At 38.7% G+C, this 19,678-nt stretch overlaps 1 protein-coding gene and 1 pseudogene across 1 annotated transcript in view; one reads left to right on the top strand and one right to left on the bottom strand.

The window, feature by feature from the left end:
* The window catches only part of NRG3 (neuregulin 3), a 1,058,459-nt gene that overhangs the window by 986,862 nt on the left and 51,919 nt on the right, over positions 1-19,678 (bottom strand). The window lies entirely within an intron of this gene.
* Positions 4,595-4,702, top strand: LOC115286040 (annotated as a pseudogene).

Genomic DNA, 19,678 nt, shown 5'->3' with positions numbered 1-19,678 from the left:
AGAAGGCCATGGGGGAAGGGACTGGGGAAAAACCGTTACAAACAGAGACTCTTAAAGACAGAGAATAAACTGGAGGTGGATGGGGGTGGGGAGAGAGGGGGAAATGGGTGATGAGCATTGAGGAGGGCACTTGTTGGGATGAAGCACTGGGTGTTGTATATTAGCCAATTTGACAATACATTTAAAAATATTCACATATAACATAATAAACATCTCCTGTTGACGTTATAATTCAAAAAAAAGAATTTTGCAGAATCCTGTATCATCTGTGTCAAGCAGTAGCTTCCAGGCCATTTTATGAATTGCTAGTTCACACTTTTAAAAGAGAGCTGTAAAGGCTATTTGTTCAGTTTTTTTCCTGAAGAAAGAAATGCAAAACCTTTAGTTCCCTGACCTTCTGGAAGTAGAGGTTAAGCCCACCATTCCCACTAGAATCTGCCTCTCCTAAAATTTTACCTCCTGTTTGAGGTTTAACAGACAATTGAGTTCTATTGGAAAAAAGAATAGTAGGCAGAGTCTTTTTTAAATTATTTTTTAATGTCTTTTTTTTTGAGAGACAGACAGACCGACCGACAGACAGAGTGCAAGCAGGAGAGGGGCAGAGAGAGGGAGACACAGAATCCAAAGCACGCTCCAGGTTCTGAGCTGTCAGCACAGACACGGGGCTCAAACCCATGGACTGAAAAATCATGACCTGAGCCAAAGTCGGACACTTAATTGACTGAGCCACTCAGGTGCCCTTAGCAGGCAGAGTCTTTATTATGGTGTTTTCGTTTGGTTTGGTTTGGTTTTTAGGGTTTTTAGAAGGAAAAGGGTATGGAAGTAGAAGTGCAAAGGAATATGGATCTCAAGGTGGAGTGTGAAGAACGGAGTCCCTGGGAGACAAAACACTGATCCCTGAAATAGTTTACAAGGAGAAGAAGGGACCATAACTGAAGATGAGTGCACCAGGAAAGAACCACCATGAGCAATCTTGTTCAGGCGGGCAGGGACGGGCCAGGGGAGGACCACGAGAAGGGTCACTGTTCAGAAGCCCAAGGATTAAATAAAAGCTGAGTCCTACACCTCTTCCCCGCTGGGTTTCAGGAAGATTGGTTGTTGATTGTTGACCCTGGGTCCTAGGAGAGAAAATCTAAACCCTTGGCATTTTTTAAGTAATATGAGTGTCTTTGTTATTTATAATTCCTTGGATCACCCCAGAGTTTATAGTAACGAGACCAGATGACTCAGGATAGGAGCTGGTCAAACAGAAAAACCAACCATAGGATTACATGACTGGGGCTTGGAACCAGCCTGACCTCCTTGAAGAATGAGTTCAATCATGTGGTCAATATTCAATCCATCATGTCTATAAAATAAAACCCCAATAAAGAAGACTCTGTTGAATACTGACAGATAATGACCAGACTTATCATGGTGAGCACAAATAATGTATGGGATTGTTAAGTCAGTATATTGTACACCTGAAACTAACATTATATGTCAATTATGCTTAATAATAAGTTTAGACATACATTTTGATTTATACTTAGATACAATATAGTGTATGCATGTGTGTATATATAAAAACTTAACACCAAAGCTCTTTGGCACTATCTGGTTGGTGAACATACTGATATACCAGGAGGGTGACAAGCCCTGATTCCACAAGGAGAAAGTGTGTAAGCTCTGTGTTTGGGACCCCCAAAGTCTGGGACTTTGTTCTACATGTCACTTCATTTGGTTGTTCCTGAGCTGTATTTTTTATAATAAAGTTGTAACTGTAAGTACAGCAGTTTCCTGAGTTCTGTGAGTCAGTCTAGTGGATTATCAAGCTCAAGAGAGGGTATGGGAGCCCCCAGATGTGTAGCCCATTGGTCTGGAGAGAGAACAATCTTGTTGGGGACCATGCTCTTTACCTTCTGGGGTCTGCACTAACCGGTGGTTAGTGTCAGAACTGATTGCATCCTAACCAGTGGGGGAAACAGAACACGTTCCCAGCCTGCACCCTGGCAGTGACCTTACATAGACAGTACTGAGCAGTCCTATCTACAGCAGCAGCAAAGGCAGAGATGACGATCCGTACCACATGATGAACTTATTCCAGCTTGACCACCCCACAAGGAACCCCTCTATAATGCTCCCAGGCAACAAGAAGGTCCAGAGTGCTGGGGCTAGGGTGTGGGAATAGGGACACTCAAGTAAAGTGGCACAGTCTGCCCCAGCAGTATTTGGGCTAACTTGAAAAAACTTGAAAACCTGACCTGGTTAGTGAGCTTCTTTTACAGATGCTTAGTGGTTAGCTAAAATTTCTACAGTATTCCTGAAAAGGACCCAGTTAAACAAAGAGCTCTCAGTCCTGACCATATACTGGAATCACCTGGCAGGCTTTTGTAAACTATCAACACCTGCCCAGATCAGGCCAACCTTAATCTTTGGGGAATCATTTTAGGTAATTCTACTGCACATGAGGTTGAGAACCATACTGATAGAGCACAAGAAAATTGAAAGAGCCTTTGGAGCCTAGAGTGCCACTGAGCTCCTGAGCCCTAACCCTTTGTTCATGGCAATAGGCTATGGAAACATACGGTGGTCAATTTCCTCCTAAGTTGGAAAAAAGACACCTGATGAAGACGCTGGTGAAAGGCTTCATTATCTCACAGAAGGAAAAAAAGTGTTTCAAGCACTCCATCTATTAAGAGAATCTTGGCCTCTAGAACCCCATGAACACCATACAAAATGGCCTTTGAGCATCTGGAAATGGAATTCAATCCAAGCATTTTGTGGAAGCTACAAACCCAATTCTCATCACTCTTTACCTGGGTATACTGCAAATTTCAGAGATGTTTCTCAATATGTTAATGTATTGTAAAAGTAAAAATAAACTACTAGGACTACAACAAAATAAAAAGCTTCTGAACAGTGAAGGAAACCATCTACAAAACAAAAAGGCCAACCCTACTGAGAGAAGATAGGCACAAATCATCTATCCAATAATATACCCAAAATATATAAAGAATTTATATAATTCAACACCAAAAAATAAATAAAAAATAAACCAGCAAATAATCTGATCAAAAAATGGGCAAAAGACCTAAATAGATATTTTTCCAAAATAGACAGAGATGGCCAACAGATAGATGAAAAAATGCTGAACATCACTAACCGTCAGGGAAATGTAAATCAAACCACAGTAAGATGTCACTTTACACCTGCCAAAATGCCTAGAATCAAAAATACAAGAAATAACAAATATGGATGAGGATATGGAGAAAAGGGCACTCTCATGCACTGTGGGTAGGAATAAACCGGTACAGCCACTGGATAAAACAGTATGAAGTTTCTTAAAAAAAAAATAAAACCAGAAATACCATATGGCTCAGTACTTCCACTACTGGGTATTTACCCAAAGAAAGTGAAAACTCTAATTGGAAAAGATATATGCACCCCTATGTTTATACAGTATTGTTTATAATAGCCAAGATATGAAAGAAGCCCAATTTCCATCGGTAGATGGATAAACAACTGTGGTATGCATATATAATGGAGTATTACTTAACCATAAAAAAAGGTATGAGATCCTGACATTTGCAATGACATGGACAGACCTAGAGGATATTTTGCTAAATGAAATAAGTGAGACAGAGAAAAAATAATACCATGTGATTTCACTTATATGTAGAATCTAAAACACAAATGAAATAAGTTAAAGATAACCACTATATGATTTCACTTACATTTGGAATCTAAAACAAAACAAAACAAATGAATAAACAAACAAAAAGCAGCATCAGACCTATAAGTACAGAAAACTGATGTCAGTCAGAGAAGAAGGGAGTAAGGAGACGGGCAAAATGGGTGAGAGGGAGTGGAAGACACAAAACTCTTTCTGAAGAAATCACAGGAGTAAAAGGTAGAGCACAGAGAATGTGGTCAATGACAGTGTAACAGTGTTACATGGTGTCACATGGTAACAACACTTGTGAGCACAGCCTAACTATACAGATGCTGAACCACAGTGCTGTTTACCTAAAACTAATGTAACATCATGAGTCAAATAAGCTCAAATAAAAAATGTATAAAGGTTATTATGTTTTCATTCCTAAGAACATGATCAAGGCCCATCTAAGAGGAATCCAACATTTGCTCAGATGAATACTGCAGGGGTTTTAAATGATGAGAAGTGGAGGATATGGGAGTGAGGATGTCTGCACACAAAACTATTAGGATGTCAGTCATGATTGGATAAATTTTCCATGAGTGGTAAAGCATAGTACATTTTGCTTGATAAAAATGTCAACTTTTAAGAAAGAATTAGGGGGTGCCAGGGAGGTACAGTCAGTTAAAGCATATGACACTTGATTTCAGCTCAGGTCATGATCTCACAGTTCATGAGTTCGAGCCCCACATCAATCTCCACACACTGAGCATGGAGCCTGCGTAGGATTCTCTCTCCCTATCTTTGCCCCTCCCCCACTCAGCTTGCGTGGGTGCCCTTTCTCTCTCAAAATAAAGAAACTTGAAAAACGTATTTTTAAAAAAAGTACCAGAAATCATAGAAACTTTGGGAGTCTTTCCTCATTTCCTCTCTTTGGTTTAAAGTTGAAATATAACAATCACTTCTCGGCCTTTGGCTAAGATCAAGTGTAGTATCTGTTCTTATCAGTTTAAAGTTGAAATATAACAACAGTTGGCTTTAAATATTAAAAAATTTAAAATCTCTTGGTTAAATTAAAAGATCTTTGTTCCCCACATCCAGTCCCCAGATGTAATAAGTGCTAAGCATTTAGTGGATATCTCTTCAGATCATTTCCAAAGTATTAAGAATCGCACATACATAGAGAGGATTTTTACATATTTTTATGGTGAGTGAGTTTATTTTTATAAACATAGCATCATAGGTTAAACATTATTATTTAACCTGTTTCTGTAGCATAATAATGGACCACTGATAAGACTCAGTTCAATACATACACTAAAATACTTAAGATTTGTACATGGTGTGGGCCATCCTTTGGTGGCAACTGACACCTATTCAGTCATTCCCCTCTTGGTGGGCATCAAGGATATTTATAAATGTTTGCTACCGCATGTAATGCTGCAATAAAAATCCATTTCTTCTAGGTAAATTCTCAGATAGAGAGTTCTGGATCAAAGGGCATGTGAATTTTCAATAGTAATTTTGAACTGCCTTCCAAAAAAAGGATACCAATTTATATATGGACTCACTCCACTAGCCTGCTCATTGAGAGGTGTGATGCCTTTTTAGCCAGTCAGGAGTCCTTTGCTCACTTTTCTTATCAAGTTTTTGGGTAGAATAGAAAAAGGGGAGAGGAGAATCATACTATTCCTGTAATTAGCCTCATGCATTTATAATTTGAGGACTGCAAAACAGCCTGATAAGCTGTGAGCCTTTACACTGTAAAACAAAGTGTTAAATTCTTTACAAAATATTTTTATAGAGCTATTTCTTTCAAATCACTTCTTTTAATATCTCTTGACTGAAATCAATATTGAGTTTCTTAGATCCCTAATATTGTTGGTCTCAACCCTGGCTTTGCACTGTAAATATCTGGGAACTTACATAATTACCTTGAAAGGCTGTGGGAGGTGGGGTGGAAGGCTGAACATTTAAATCAGAATTCCTGCAGGCAAGGACTGGCACATGATTCGGTGTAAAGCTCTCCAAATGATAATAAATGTACAGTCAGAGTTATGCTCTAGATTCAATTAAATGGCGGATGCTGTATAATTTGGTACTTCCTTTAAATATAACTAGCATAGAATTTGTTTTATAAAGCGGCTAAGCAAAAATAAATACACTTTGGCTTATTATAAGGTTATTATTTTAAATTTAAATTTTAATCTGAATCTAAGGTGCGATTAACTTGCGAAGACTTAATGACATGAAGACCTATGAATCCAAATGAAAATGTCAATGTGTCACTATTGATCATACACATATATGACATTTATTATTGAGTCTTAGGAAAATGATGACCCCCTTGGCAATGGTTTCTCTCTTTCCAGAAATTATCCCTATGGATGTTTGCTTCTCATTGTTGTGATTCATTCATTTATCCCTTCTACAAATATTTATTGAACACCCACTATGCCACCAATTGCTCTAGGAGCTTGGGATAAAGCAGTAAACAAATACGTGACTTCACAGCACTTACACTATACTGGAAAAGTTAAATTAACTGGAAAAGGAGAATTAATTAATTAACTATACCTAACTAAATAAATGGCTAATATCCAAACCACTCACAACACCAAATGCTTGGGCTTGTGTGGAGCAATAGAAATGCTCATGCCTTGATAGTGGGAATACAAAATAGTACGGCCACTTTGGAAGACAGCTGGGCAGTTTATTATAAAACTAAACATTCTCTTACCATATGATGCAGTTACCCTGCTCCTTGGTATTTCCCAAGTGAGCAGAACACTTAAGACCACACAAACACCTGCACATGAATGTTTATAGAAGCTTTATTCATAGTTGCCAAAAAGTAGAAACAATAAGATGTCTCAATAAACTGCAATACATCCATACAATGGAATAGTATTCAACAGTGTTAAAATGAAATGAGCTATCAAGCCATGAGAAGGCATGAAGGAAACCTGAGAACACTACTAAGTGTCAGAAGCCAGTCTGAAAGAGCGCCTGGGGATTTCAGTCAGTTAAGCATCCGACTTCAGCTCAGGTCATGATTCCATGGTTCTTGAGTTCAAGCCCCACATCGGGCTGCACAGTCAACGCAGAGCCTGCTTGGGACTCTCTCTCTCTTTCTCTCTCTCTGCCACTACCCCAGTCGCTCTCACTCTCTCCTCCCTCAAAATTAAAAAAAAAAAAATTTTAACTTAAAAAAAAAAAGGAGAAGCCAGTCTGAAAATGCTTCCTACTATATGATTCCAACTATTTGACGTCTGAAAAAGGCAAAACTATAGAGGCAATAAAAAGACCCGTGGCTGCCAGGGGCTGGAGGTGCTGCAGGAGGGACAAACAGGCAGAGGACAGGGGAGCTTCGGGGCACTGCAACCCTTCTGTGTGACATTATAATGAGAAATACGTAACATTACGTATGTGTTAAAAACCACAGAAGGGACAGCACAGTGAACTCTAATGGAAACTATGGACTTCAGCTGATAATAATGTACTGATATTAGTTTATAACAAAAGTATCTCATTAATAAAATATGTTTATTAGGGGAAACTGAGGGCAGAAAGAGGAGATTTTATGGGAACTCTGTTTTGTAAGTGTTTATTAATTTAGTTGGGGTGGAGGAGGGGAGAGAGAAAAAAGAGAATTCTACAGAGGCTCCACGCTGTCAGAGCTGAGCCTGACATGGGCTGCGTTCCACTGACCGAGAGACAATGACCCGAATTGAGATCAAGAATCAGATGTTTAACCAACTGACCCATGCAGGCACCCAGAACTCTCTGTACAGTATGATCACTTCGTCTATAAACCTAAAGCTGCTCTAAAATGATGATTTTTACTTTAAATATATACTAATTAAATAAAGATAGTCAGGTAGTGACTTTTAGTTATGTTCCTAAACTTACATTGTTATTTTCCATTAACTAATAATAAGTTAAGCAGCTAATTTGTAGCCTATGGTTAACATCCACTTTTAGTATTAGCTGGAATTAGTCATTTTGGCAAGTGTATATTCATTTTAGGATTACACCTGACTCAACTTTAAGTTCTAGTAGGTAGAAATTTAGACAAGGATCATTCTCCTTTAACTGGAAAATGAAATCTAAGCAGATAGGATATTAAGAATTTTGTTCATGAACACAATAAAGAAAAAAAGAGAAAGAAAAATCAATTGGCATTCCATTTCTAAGCATTTCTTGGGCTCTGGAGTATGTGTTTTGGGGCAAGCCCAGAGTAAAGAAATGGTATATGATCATGTTCATCTTACACCTGATAAAAAGAATTGCAAATGATGGAAAAATTCTCTAGTAATTTCATTTTATCTCTAAGAGTAAGAACCATAAGTCAATCGATTATCATCTCTTTGGTTCATTTTATTTTTATATCTTTATAAAATATTGTTACCACGGAGCAGTGCTATCAAGTCCAAAGCACATTAGGCCCTTTGTGTACTTTATCTGATTAAGTCCTCACGATCCCTCTGCCAGGTAAATATTTTTATCTCATTTGTGCTTTTGCTGAGATTCAGAGCAGGTAAAACCTTTGCCCAGGGCCACATGACTAGCAAAGTGCAGATGCAGGCTACATCTGAAGATTAAACCTAGGGCTCCTGTGTCTTTGGGGACTTCACTCTGATACTTCACCTTGCTCACAGACCGGCTTTGTCTGTTTATAAACTGAATCTGATAACCAGTGTGGGGAGATGGGGTTAATACACAGCGCTGCCACAATGAAAGATTTAGACGCAAACCCAGTGAATCCAAAACAAGGAGCCCTGTTTTAATTTATACAAACACTTGCCATGTTATGTAAATCTCTTCCATCTGCTAAAATTGGAAGGATCCTTAAATAAAAATCTATTTTACCTTACGAAGTTCTCAGCTATGTAGGTCAATACTCCACAGCAACATATAAAACACACCCCATCGTATCTCCTCTCAGGGATCACTGTGACCCTTTCTTCTACAGATTTTTTGAAGGCATTCAGAAAAATGGCAGAAAATGGCATTTGCATCCCAATCTTACTTCTGTTTCTGCAATGGTTGATTTTTCCTGTAGCTGAACGTGGTCCTTCAGCAGTATGTCCTAGAGTCATTATAATTTTGACCTCCTCACTTTTCAGGAGAGAGCTATACAAAAGAACTATCACTTCTCCCTCATGTTTAATCAGGGCTCAGCATGCGAAGGTCCTTTTATGAAAGCTCTCTGGCAGGAAATCAAAGCCTCTTTCTTCAAAAACAATAAAACATTAAACAGAGGGATCCATATGTCAATCAAGATAGATTTCTCTTAAAAAAAAAAAACACAGACCCTCAAAGAATAAAAGGCATTCACACTAATTAATAACTATTAAATCTTCCACCAGTTTAAAGGCTTGAGCAAAGTCAAGAATTATCCAGCTAATTCAAATCCAGAAGCTGCTTTTGAATCACTCATCTGAAACCACAAGCAAAATTACTTCCCTAAACAAGACCAGGATAATTAATTCCAACGTGCACTTCGTATTTGTAAGCACAACCTCAGTATGTCAACCCTTACAAACTCCCTTGGAGTATGACATTGTAATCAATTATTCAGAATCAAATTGAATTCCATACACATCTATTGCTTACCCACATGACACCATATACTATGTTAGGTCCTAGAAGCATAAAAATGCTTTATTCATTCTCTTGCTTTTGAACAGTGTAGAGCCAATTTGGAATTCTGCTCCCTGTGTGGGTTTTGCACATCCTATACTGTTTTGTGCATACTAAAGACAACAGACTAGACCAAAGGTACCTTATATCATTTGGTTAAATTCCCTCTATATCATGCCTCCCAGATGTCAGTCAGCTTCTCAAGATAGGTCACTGGATCTTTGAAAAGCTAATTAATCATTTTGATAGTTGCCAATATAATTAGTGATAACAGCCACATGCAATTTATTTGCAAAGCTCTTTGGGGCCTACAGGACAATGGGGAAGAAACCTTACAGCAGTTAAATGATAAGTTTCTCCAGGTAGGTATGAATCAACTTCACAGAGCACTAGATTAGATGAAAGCAAAATCTAAAATCAATTTGGCATCTTTTCCCCCTTGTGAGGCCCTTATTTTCTCTATCTCCTGTAAAGACTTGGCATGCAAATATCACCTGTATCCCTCTTCCCTCGCCCCCAGCAGACACACAAGAAACTACAGAAGAGTAACTATAAATAGATAATCCTTTCAGTCAAAGAACTCCACATACTGCTTTGGTTTCTGACCTTCTTCCCAGAGTAAGAGGCCTTCTTTCATGTAAACAATACCAGCAAACCAAGAGGTAAAGGAGCAAACTAGAAAAAAAAAAGTGCAAAACCTTGACAAAGTATCACTTCTGAAAGACCGTCAAAAGTCTAAAAAAGATTTTCCATGATGAAAAGTTGTACTTCCTCACTGCACAAGTTGACCACTTGGACTTGCGCATGACTGGGTCTCCTTCCACCCAAATACGCTCATCGATGCAGCTTACGCTTACAATAAATATGAAGGAACTTACAAGGGAACTTGTAAAAGAGCCTGATTTCAGGGGAAAACCACAATCAACTCACCCAAAGGGAGGAGGATGAAAAACTCAGCCTGGCAAATGCTCTTGGCCTAAAAAGCTCTGGAGTTCAGACAATAGTCTTTAAACTCTTTCACTATAGTCATTTTAATGAAAATACACTAAAGAGACAATGAAGTGACTTCAGTATGATGAGAAGGTATTTTAGGGATGAAATTTTGTTCTCTTAACACAGACATTCCTTCTCTTAAATTATGAGCTCGAATAGATACACATTTCTGTGGTAACCACCAGAAAGCACTAATTTATCTCATCCATACAGCCCAGGTACGTGTGACATCATCCACCGTTCTCTCCCTCTACTTCTCTCCATTAACCCCACAGGGTCCACCTACCTGGTCTCCCAACGACCTGAATATGGCCACTCTATCCCCCCAGCACTCACCCTACAAACATATGATGAGCACCTACTTCTGCTCAGGGCTGGGGACCCAGAATGCACCTGCCCAGCAAAGGGGTATGAGACACAGGGAAGGGAGAGGACATGGAGACAAGGAAAGTTTGTGGAATGCTTAAAAGAAACAAAAAGAAATAACATTCTATTGGGGGGGGGGTTCCTTGGAAAATAAGTAGGGTGTGTATAGCCTGAAAACATCCCAGGCAGGGGAGACAAAATGTTCCAAGGGTCTCTTGGCAGTGTGGGAAATCAGGCTGGAGCTGTGGCTGGAGAAGCTAGCCGGGTCAGTATGTGAAGACCTTGCAACCTGCCCAACAAGAAAGTTTAGATTTGATGGAGGAAGTACAGGAAGTACAGATGAGTGATATGACCAGAGGTATGATTTAGAGAGATTATTTTTAAGAGTCAAGCTTATAATCTAAATGAGATAAAACAGAAGTGGACTATGTTTGACATGCGGCAGTTGATAAAACCACACATTTAAGAATATTAAAATCTCAGGGTGCCTGGAGGGCTCAGTTGGTTAAGCATCCAGCCTCAGCTCAGGTCATGATCTCACGGCTCATGAGTTCAAGCCCCATGTTGGGCTCTGTGCTGCCAGCTAGCTCAGAGCCTGGAGCCTGTCTTTGGATTCTGCGCTTCTCTCTTTCTCTGTACATACCCTGCTCACGCTCGCTCACTCTCTCTCAAAAATAAATAAAACATTAAAAAAGACAGAGTTTCTGAACCAAAAATACTTAGCATTTGTGACAAAGATGGAGTCACTATTCTTAATGTATGTTAATTAACATTACATATTTACATATAGGTCTTAATATCTTAATATGAGTACATATCAAATCAGCAAAGAAAGTAGAACTATTTTCAATACAATATGAGCAAATATTATGAGTAAACAAATCACAGTTAAAAACACATAATAGAAAAGATAAAAGAAAAAAACTAAAGCTCATTAGTAATGAGGTTAGTGGAAAACAGCATGATACAATGAAATTCCATTTTCCTCCTATCAAAGTAGCAATGCTTTTATTCTATTCTATTCTATTCTATTCTATTCTATTCTATTCTATTCTATTCGTAATGACAAGTCTCAGTCAAGGGGTCCAAGAAGTAACACTGCCAAATACAAGCATACCTCAGAGTTACTGAGGATTTTGGTTACAGTTGGCTACAATAAAGCCAATATTGCAACAAAGCAAGCGGCATGAAGTTTTTGGTTTCCCAGAGCATATGAAGGTTATACATACACTACACTGTAGTATTAAGTGCACAGTAGCATATTATTGCCTGAAGAAAAACAACACACATACCTTCATTTTAAAATACTATATTGCTTAAAAATGCTAACTATCATCTGAGCTTCCAGGGAGACATAATCTTTTTGGTGGTGAGGGTCATGCCTCCTTGATGATGGTGGCTGACTGATCAGGGTGCTGGGGCAGCTGTGGCAATTTCTTAACATAAGCCAACAATGAAGTTTGCATATCAACTGAGTCTTCATTTCACAAAGGATTTCTCTACAGCATGTGATGCTGTGTGACAGCATTTTACCCACAGCAGAAATTTCAAACTAGGAGCCAATTCTCTCAATTCTTTCAAACTCCGGGCCACTGCTTTATTAATATTATTTGTGTAATATTATAAATCCTTTGCTGTCATTCCAGCAATTTTAAAAGCATCTTCACCCAGAGAAGATTCCATCTCAAGAAACCACTCTCACTGCGCATCCATAAAGAAGCAATTCCTCATCTGTTAACGTTTTGTTGTGAGATCCCAGCAATTCAGGCATATCTTCAGGGTCCACTTCCAATTCTAGTTTTCTTGCTATTCCCACCATATCTGCAGTTACTTCCTCCACCCAAATCTTCAATTTGTTAAAAAAAAAAATGCAGTATCTGCAAAGCCTAATAAAACAACATATGCCTGTATTCCCATTTGACATAAATTGATATAAATATTCTCAAGGCAACTTGGCAATACATATTGAATGAAGGGATTAAAATGTGCATATAATTTACCCAGGAAATATAGATTTCCAAAACTTTCCTAGAAATGAAGGGTGTTATTGGGGCACCTGGTGGCTCAGTCAGTGGAGCGTGCAACTCTTGATCCCAGGTTGTGAGTCTGTGCCCCACATCAGGTGTAGAGATTACTTAAAAAATAAAATGTAATCTTTAAAAAAGAAGAAAGAAAAAAAGGGTGTTATTGAACTACATGTGTAAGAAGGAAAGATGTTCACAAAACACTGAGTAAAACAGAAATGAGTGATCTCACATTTTATGAAACAGGATGAATGTCTACTTACTGATGTAGTAATATTACTCACAATATTATAAATTTGGAAGCATATGTAAAAATAATCGTTATAGTTAGCACTTTTTAAGTTGGCATAAATACAGATTCTTTGAATTTCATTTTGTTTAAACCGATTTCAAATTTTTCTGGATTGGACATGTATGTGCTATTTGGAGGAGAAAAATCTGAAAATGAAAAGTTCACAACAAATCAGAGTCATAAAATATTTATTTTCAAAAACTGGAGAGTGAGGTTTACTGAGCATGAGGGGCTGAATAATCACTGGTTGGGAGGAGGAAGACTGGAGGGAGGGACACTGGTTAACAAGGAAGGGTAAAAAAATAAGGGATGCAAGGACAGCAAAACTTTGGGAATCAACGCCAGCAATCTTTCAGAAATTCAATTAGCAGGAGTGAGTCTGTATTTCTGTCTTCTCTCTTGGCCACACGGTGCCAGGGTGGAGGAGAGGGGACTTTAAGTCGGGGGCACCTGGGTGCTCAGTCAGTTGAGTGTCCGACTTAGGCTCAGGTCATGATCTCACGGTTCGTGGGTTCAAGCCCCAGGTCAGGCCCCGTGCTGACAGCCCAGAGCCTGGAGCCTGCTTTGGATTCTGTGTCTTCCTCTCTCTCTCTCTGCCCGTCCCCGACTCACACTTTGTCTCTCTCAAAAATAAACATTAAAAAATTAAGAAAAAAAAAAAAGATTTTCAGTCTGGCCAAGCAGGTGGCAGGTGATACAGCAGGTGAGTGGGATCTCATCTCTTACAACGCTTCTTTTTCCCAGGATACTCAATGTACAAGTCTTCAGAACTTCAAAGCCTCCTTTCTCATAGTGGTATCCTCTATGTATATCTAAGGCCGTAAGACAACTGTGTCCTCTGAACTCCTGCATAATTTACTTCCACCATTAACTGACACATGACAGTTATCTTGTCTTGAGGCATGTCCTATAACACTATTCTTATTTAATTTTTCATACATTAATGTCTTTGTCTGGTGTGGTGAGTAGCAGTGGTCAAAGAGAAACAAATCAAGAAGGAACCCTTGAAAGGTGGCCTTGTAGGAAAGGATCACAGCTCAATGCACAGTGCCCTGACTGCTACAACTAACCTTGGTTGCTACCGTCTTCAAACTCTGCCCCATAGACTGAATTTGGTGGTGGCGTCTCTGGGTACTCATGTGAGCCTCATTTCTTTGTCTAGCTCCCTAAGTCTTTCAGGTGCCTTGGTTCCAGTTTCCCAAATGCTTCCCAAAATCGAACTTCAGCTTCCATCAATTTCTGGATGGTATTGGGCATTTGCCAAATCCATGCTGGCACTGAAATTGTTAATTCAAGAACTGCAGCCCGGGGCACCTGGGTGGCTCAGTTGGTTAAGCATCCAGCTTCGGCTCAGGTCATGATCTCACAGTCTGTGGGTTCGGGCCCCACATCAGGCTCTGTGCTGCCAACTCAGAGCCTGGAGTCTGCTTTGGATTCTGTGTCTCCCTCTCTCTCTGCCCCCCCCCCCCCGGTTACACTCTGTCTCTCTCTCAAAAAGTAAACATTAAAAAATTAAAAAAACTGCTCATCTCTGACAAACACACACACACGATCTTATCCTCCCTGACTATACTATATGTTATTTGAAGCAATGCATCATATTTGGTGATAATGAAAATAACACTCCAGCCTACATTATTTATGAATATATGAAGTCTTAATATGTGCAGGATACCACACGTTATTGCCAATCCTTATGTGCCTTCAAACTAAGTATTACTATTCTGCCTACACAGATCAGGTAAACTCAAAGAAGTTTAAAGAGACAGACCCATGTCAATCCCTAGCTGTGAGGCAAATGTCCATCTGACTATCAAAGCCCACACATATTCTTACATCCTCTACTGACTCAACACCTTCCTCAGCCGTGTAGGTCACTCCATGGTCCCTTACATCTGAAATTCTAGCCCAAGCCCTTTCCTTACAAATGCTCAGCTAATCCTAGCAGGGATTCAACAGGTAGCTAGGGAATGAATTATCTGTTGCATTTACTCCCCCAAAAAACTATGGGACCAGTAAGCCTATGCAATATAATTGAACCAAAGCAGCATTTTTAGTTATGATATAATAATAGTTAATGGGGCAATATAAATCAAAAAGCAACGGATTGTTAAGTACCAGATGCATTCCAAATCTTGCCTGACAGAAAAATACGACAATTCCATTCGCTGTCCTTGGTCAGTTAGATGCCCGTATGAGCAATACAGAGGCATTAACAAAGCCAAAGAAACCATGAGCAGCAGTTAAAACGTTAGGGAAAATATTAATAGTACTTCATTAGTAAAATAAATTAATGCAACTCTCTATTAGCAAGTCCTTGTTTGCCTTAAGCATCTTCCTTTGACTGAATTTAAAATTGCTTGAGAATGAAAGAGATACATACCACAGTTACAAGTAATACGTTCAATAAAAAGGTTTACCTTTATGCTTCATCACTAAATATTTAAACAGAGCATGTGAAATACCATTTATAAATAGGAAATCTAGAAAACAGGGTAACAGAAAAAAAGTGTCTTGCATTTCTTTTGCATGTAATCAAAAAGTAGATGTTAAGTGCCTGATCTGAGAAAGCCAAAATGCTGTCACAAACTCACATTTGTGTTTTACTCTGTCCATACACTGGAGGAAAAACCCAAAAGAACAATACCTTAACTGAATTCACATCTGAGTCAAAGGACCACAGCTCTTTAAATCAATTCACTGGGAAGCTCTAGCCGTTGACCTACAAGGAACATTCCAAATACAACACATATGGACCAGTTTAAATTCCTTCTGGAATTAGGTGGGGAATATAAACATAGATAAATAGAAAAGGAGGAAGGAAGGAAGGAAGGAAGGAAGGAAGGAAGGAAGGAAGGAAGGAAGGAAGGAAGGAAGGAAGGAAGGAAGGAAAGAAGGAAGGAATGGAGGAAGGAAAGAAGGAATCCACTTTTGTGGTGGTAAGGGTTAACCAACACTTGTACACAGCTACTTCCTAAACATTCCCAGTGGTGTCCAAAGTACATATGATAATGGTAGAATGATTTCTTTTCTGCTCAGGCCACAGCCCCTAGTTTCCGGAGTATGGCATATACATTTGGATGACCAAGAAAATGGACATTTCAGGAATAGTTCTCCTTCAAGATCAACCCAAGCTCATCTATTGGGGTAAAGTTCACCACTGTACATACAGTTTTACTCTAAAACATGTGAAAAGAGTAAATGGTGTCCAGGGGCACCTGGGTGCCTAAGCTACTTGAGCATCCAACTCCAGCTAGGTCATGATCTCATGGTTTGTGGGTTCAAGCTCCACATCAGGCTCTCTGCTGTCAGCATACAGCTAGCTTCAGATCCTCTGTTCCCCTCTCTCTGTGTCCCTCCCCCTCTCCCTCCTTCCCTTCCTCTCTCTCAAAAATAAACATTTAGAGAAAGAGTAAACAGTGTCCACATCCCCTGCAAACCAGCAGTTATGAGAACAGACTTTCCGGCTGAAAGTTCATGATTTCTGCAGTGTTCAAAGTTCATATTCCCCTCCCTGCACAGGGACAGCTTGGAATGGGGCAAGGGTATCAGCAGAAAAGATGTTTTCTAAGATGTGTGAAGCTACCTCTGGGAAATCAAAGATACACAGCTTATATGTGTAGACAATAAACCAGTGCATGCATAATATGAATCTTCAATATTCCAAGTATAGCACTCCTGGAGTTCTAAATAAACAGGCCCGTCCCTTGCAATAGTCATATTACATATCATCATCATCATCATCATCATCATCATCATCATCATCATCAGATTTTACCCAAATCCGCTCTGAAGGTAATATATACAAAACAGTTCTCTTAGTTTGAAGGGTACATGATGTTTATATTCATAAATTTATTAATTAACTCATTCTTTCACATACCTGTCCATTTAGCCATTTAGCTCATCCGTCTGACATACATATTTTGAGCAACGACTTTGCACAAGGCACTGATAGTGGCTGGAGAGGAAAGGCAGATGAAACATGTTCATCTATACAATCAACTCACAAGGTTACTACGCATAATGGGATGTGTAAATTGGAGGAGATCAGAGGAGAAATGAATTCCAAACGAGGGGCCTGAAGTAGGGCTCTCTACAGAAAGTGGCATCTGAATTGGTCCTTCAGTACGTTAAATGTGCCTTAAGTGCACTTAATAATTGAATTTCAATCTAACCTGGCTAAAAATCAGACAACATGCAATCAAGCTTCTCCATTAATCCAGATATGTTTGTAATATGTGAGGAGTCATTTATATTTTGAGCCACGGTACTCACTTGGGGAACGACATAAACTAGACATGTAAGTGTTAAGGGGTGGGTGATCACTGGCCCATCTCAAAACATCTCTGGGCTTCCAATTCCTCATCCATTAAATGGAGATAATAGGGCTTTCTTGGTGACATTTATTGTGAAAAGTAAGTTTTAAAAAGTATATAAAACCCTCAGAATGTTGACTAACATAAGTAATAACTTGGTAAAAATGCAGGACTATTTATTAACCTACATTTGTTTGTCAGTCTTCCATTCCTAACCCGGGAGATACTCGGGTAAGGCACACCTCAAACACCAACTGAGGTCTGTAATTGGCAGTGTCTGTCCTTGTACTAGAATCTGTGCTCACAACCATCCTCATTAATACTGTTCCTTCTACGTCTGGCATTGAAACAGTATACCACAATCTTCAATGGCAGTCCGGGGCTCGCCATTCTATCTTGATTTCACCCACTTTTGAAAAACGACTAACACTATGTGATGTTACCCAGGGGCCCCAAAGCTGTATAATTTTGACTCAAATGATCCCAAATACCTCTAAAATTTTGAAAACTAATATCTAGCTGATCTTATATAAGGTAATTAACAAATATTCAAAATTTTCATTTTATGTTACTATTATCTTTTTAGAATATTTTTCTGTCATTGACAGAAATTCATTACATGGTCACTTAACCAAAGCACAGTAAACAGCGCAATATAAGATGCCCAAAAATTATTTATTGAGAGGAAAAAGTTCTTTATGCGGAAATGGCATTTTCTACTATGAGTCAGGTTGGTAAGGAATAAACTAGACCTGCCTGTCCAATATGGCAGCCATTAGCCACTTGTGGCTAGTAAGCACTTGAAATGAAACTAATCCAGATGGTGATTTACTACAAATGTAACTACATACTAGATTTCAAATATTTGGTATACACACAAAAAAGAAAATAGTCTATTAATATTTTATTAATTACATACTGAAATAATATTTTAGATATATGGAGTTAAATTAGAGATGTTATTAAAATTAATTTCACCTGCTTCTTTTCACTTTCCTAATATGGCTACTAGAAAATGTTAAGGGGCACTTGAGTGACTCAGTTGGTTAAGTGTCCGAGTCTTGATCTCAGCTGAGGTCATGATCTCAAGGTTTGTAGGATCGAGCCCTGAGTCAGGCTCTGCACTGACATCACGAAGCCCTCTTGGGATTCTTCTCTCCTTCTCTCTCTGCCTCTCTCTCTCTCTCTCTCTCTCTCTCTCTCTCTCTATATATATATATATATATATATATATATATATATATATACACACATATATATATATATATACATATATAAATAAATAAACTTAAAAAAAAGAAAACGTTAAATCACATATATGGCTCACGTTACATTTCTACAGGGCAGCACTTACATACGGGAAGTCTATCTTGATGAAGAGATGGGGAGTCTATCTTGAGAGCTAAGGAATAAGCAGTCTCTGAAATCTCTGATGTCCCAAATGTAGAGTAAAAACTAGTTATTATACTTCTTTCTATCCCCTCAGCAGGTGGAAGGAATAAATATGCTCTCATCTGGAAAGTGAGCTTCTCACGGAATCTCCAGAGGTACTAGATAAATTCCAGGTATCACCAGCACAGAGAGTATCCCAGAAGGTCGCTAACCGGAGTCCCTCCTGACTCATTTACTGGTAAGTGTGATAAACCACCACTAGATATTTAACAGTGTCTAGCAGTTTTCCAACACTCACTGAGTCAGATCTCTATAGCTGAGCACCAAAGATATTTTCAAATATTATTTGATGTTGTGTGTTTTGGTAAAAGATGACATTAACAAGCATCTAGAAGCTGTCTGGATTACCAACTTAAACAAAATTTTAAAATGCAAATTCCTAATTACTCAACACCCATCACATTTCCTTTCTGTTCACCTAAGAAGACCTCATATTTTTCTGTATTTTTGTCATGGCAAAGAATCCAGCACCTGGATTTGCTGGACCCAGCAAAGAAGCCAGCTGACCAACCATGAGCGAAGAAAATGCTTCCATATTCAGCAGTAAGTATCAGGCACAGCCTAACCTAAAACAAGCACGTGCCGGTCAGACGATGGACAAGCAAAGGTGTCCAGGATTGATTATGCTTAAAATATGAAGAAAAACCTCTTTATGGAGGAATAGGGCAGTTCACATCCCAGCATTGCCATAGAAATTGTAAATTTTAATATCTAATTTCCAAAGAGAATAGTCCATTAATGAAGAGGAAACTGTTGTAATAAATTAAAAATTATCCCAGTGTAAAATATTTGCCCAAGTGATCTTAGATAAAAAGTAAGCCTGAGGCCTTTACAGGATACTATGATAATGAGTCATAACAAAAAACAGCAGCTGGTGTTTGTGTTGATGGCTTAAAAAGTACTTTCATATCTATTTTGAATCATCAGATAACCTATAAATTATATAAGG

Source organism: Suricata suricatta, chromosome 2, assembly GCF_006229205.1.
Source record: "Suricata suricatta isolate VVHF042 chromosome 2, meerkat_22Aug2017_6uvM2_HiC, whole genome shotgun sequence".
NCBI classification, from domain to species: Eukaryota; Metazoa; Chordata; class Mammalia; order Carnivora; family Herpestidae; genus Suricata; species Suricata suricatta.
Note: the sequence above shows the minus strand (reverse complement) of the source record. Positions and strands in the feature narration are given on the sequence as shown.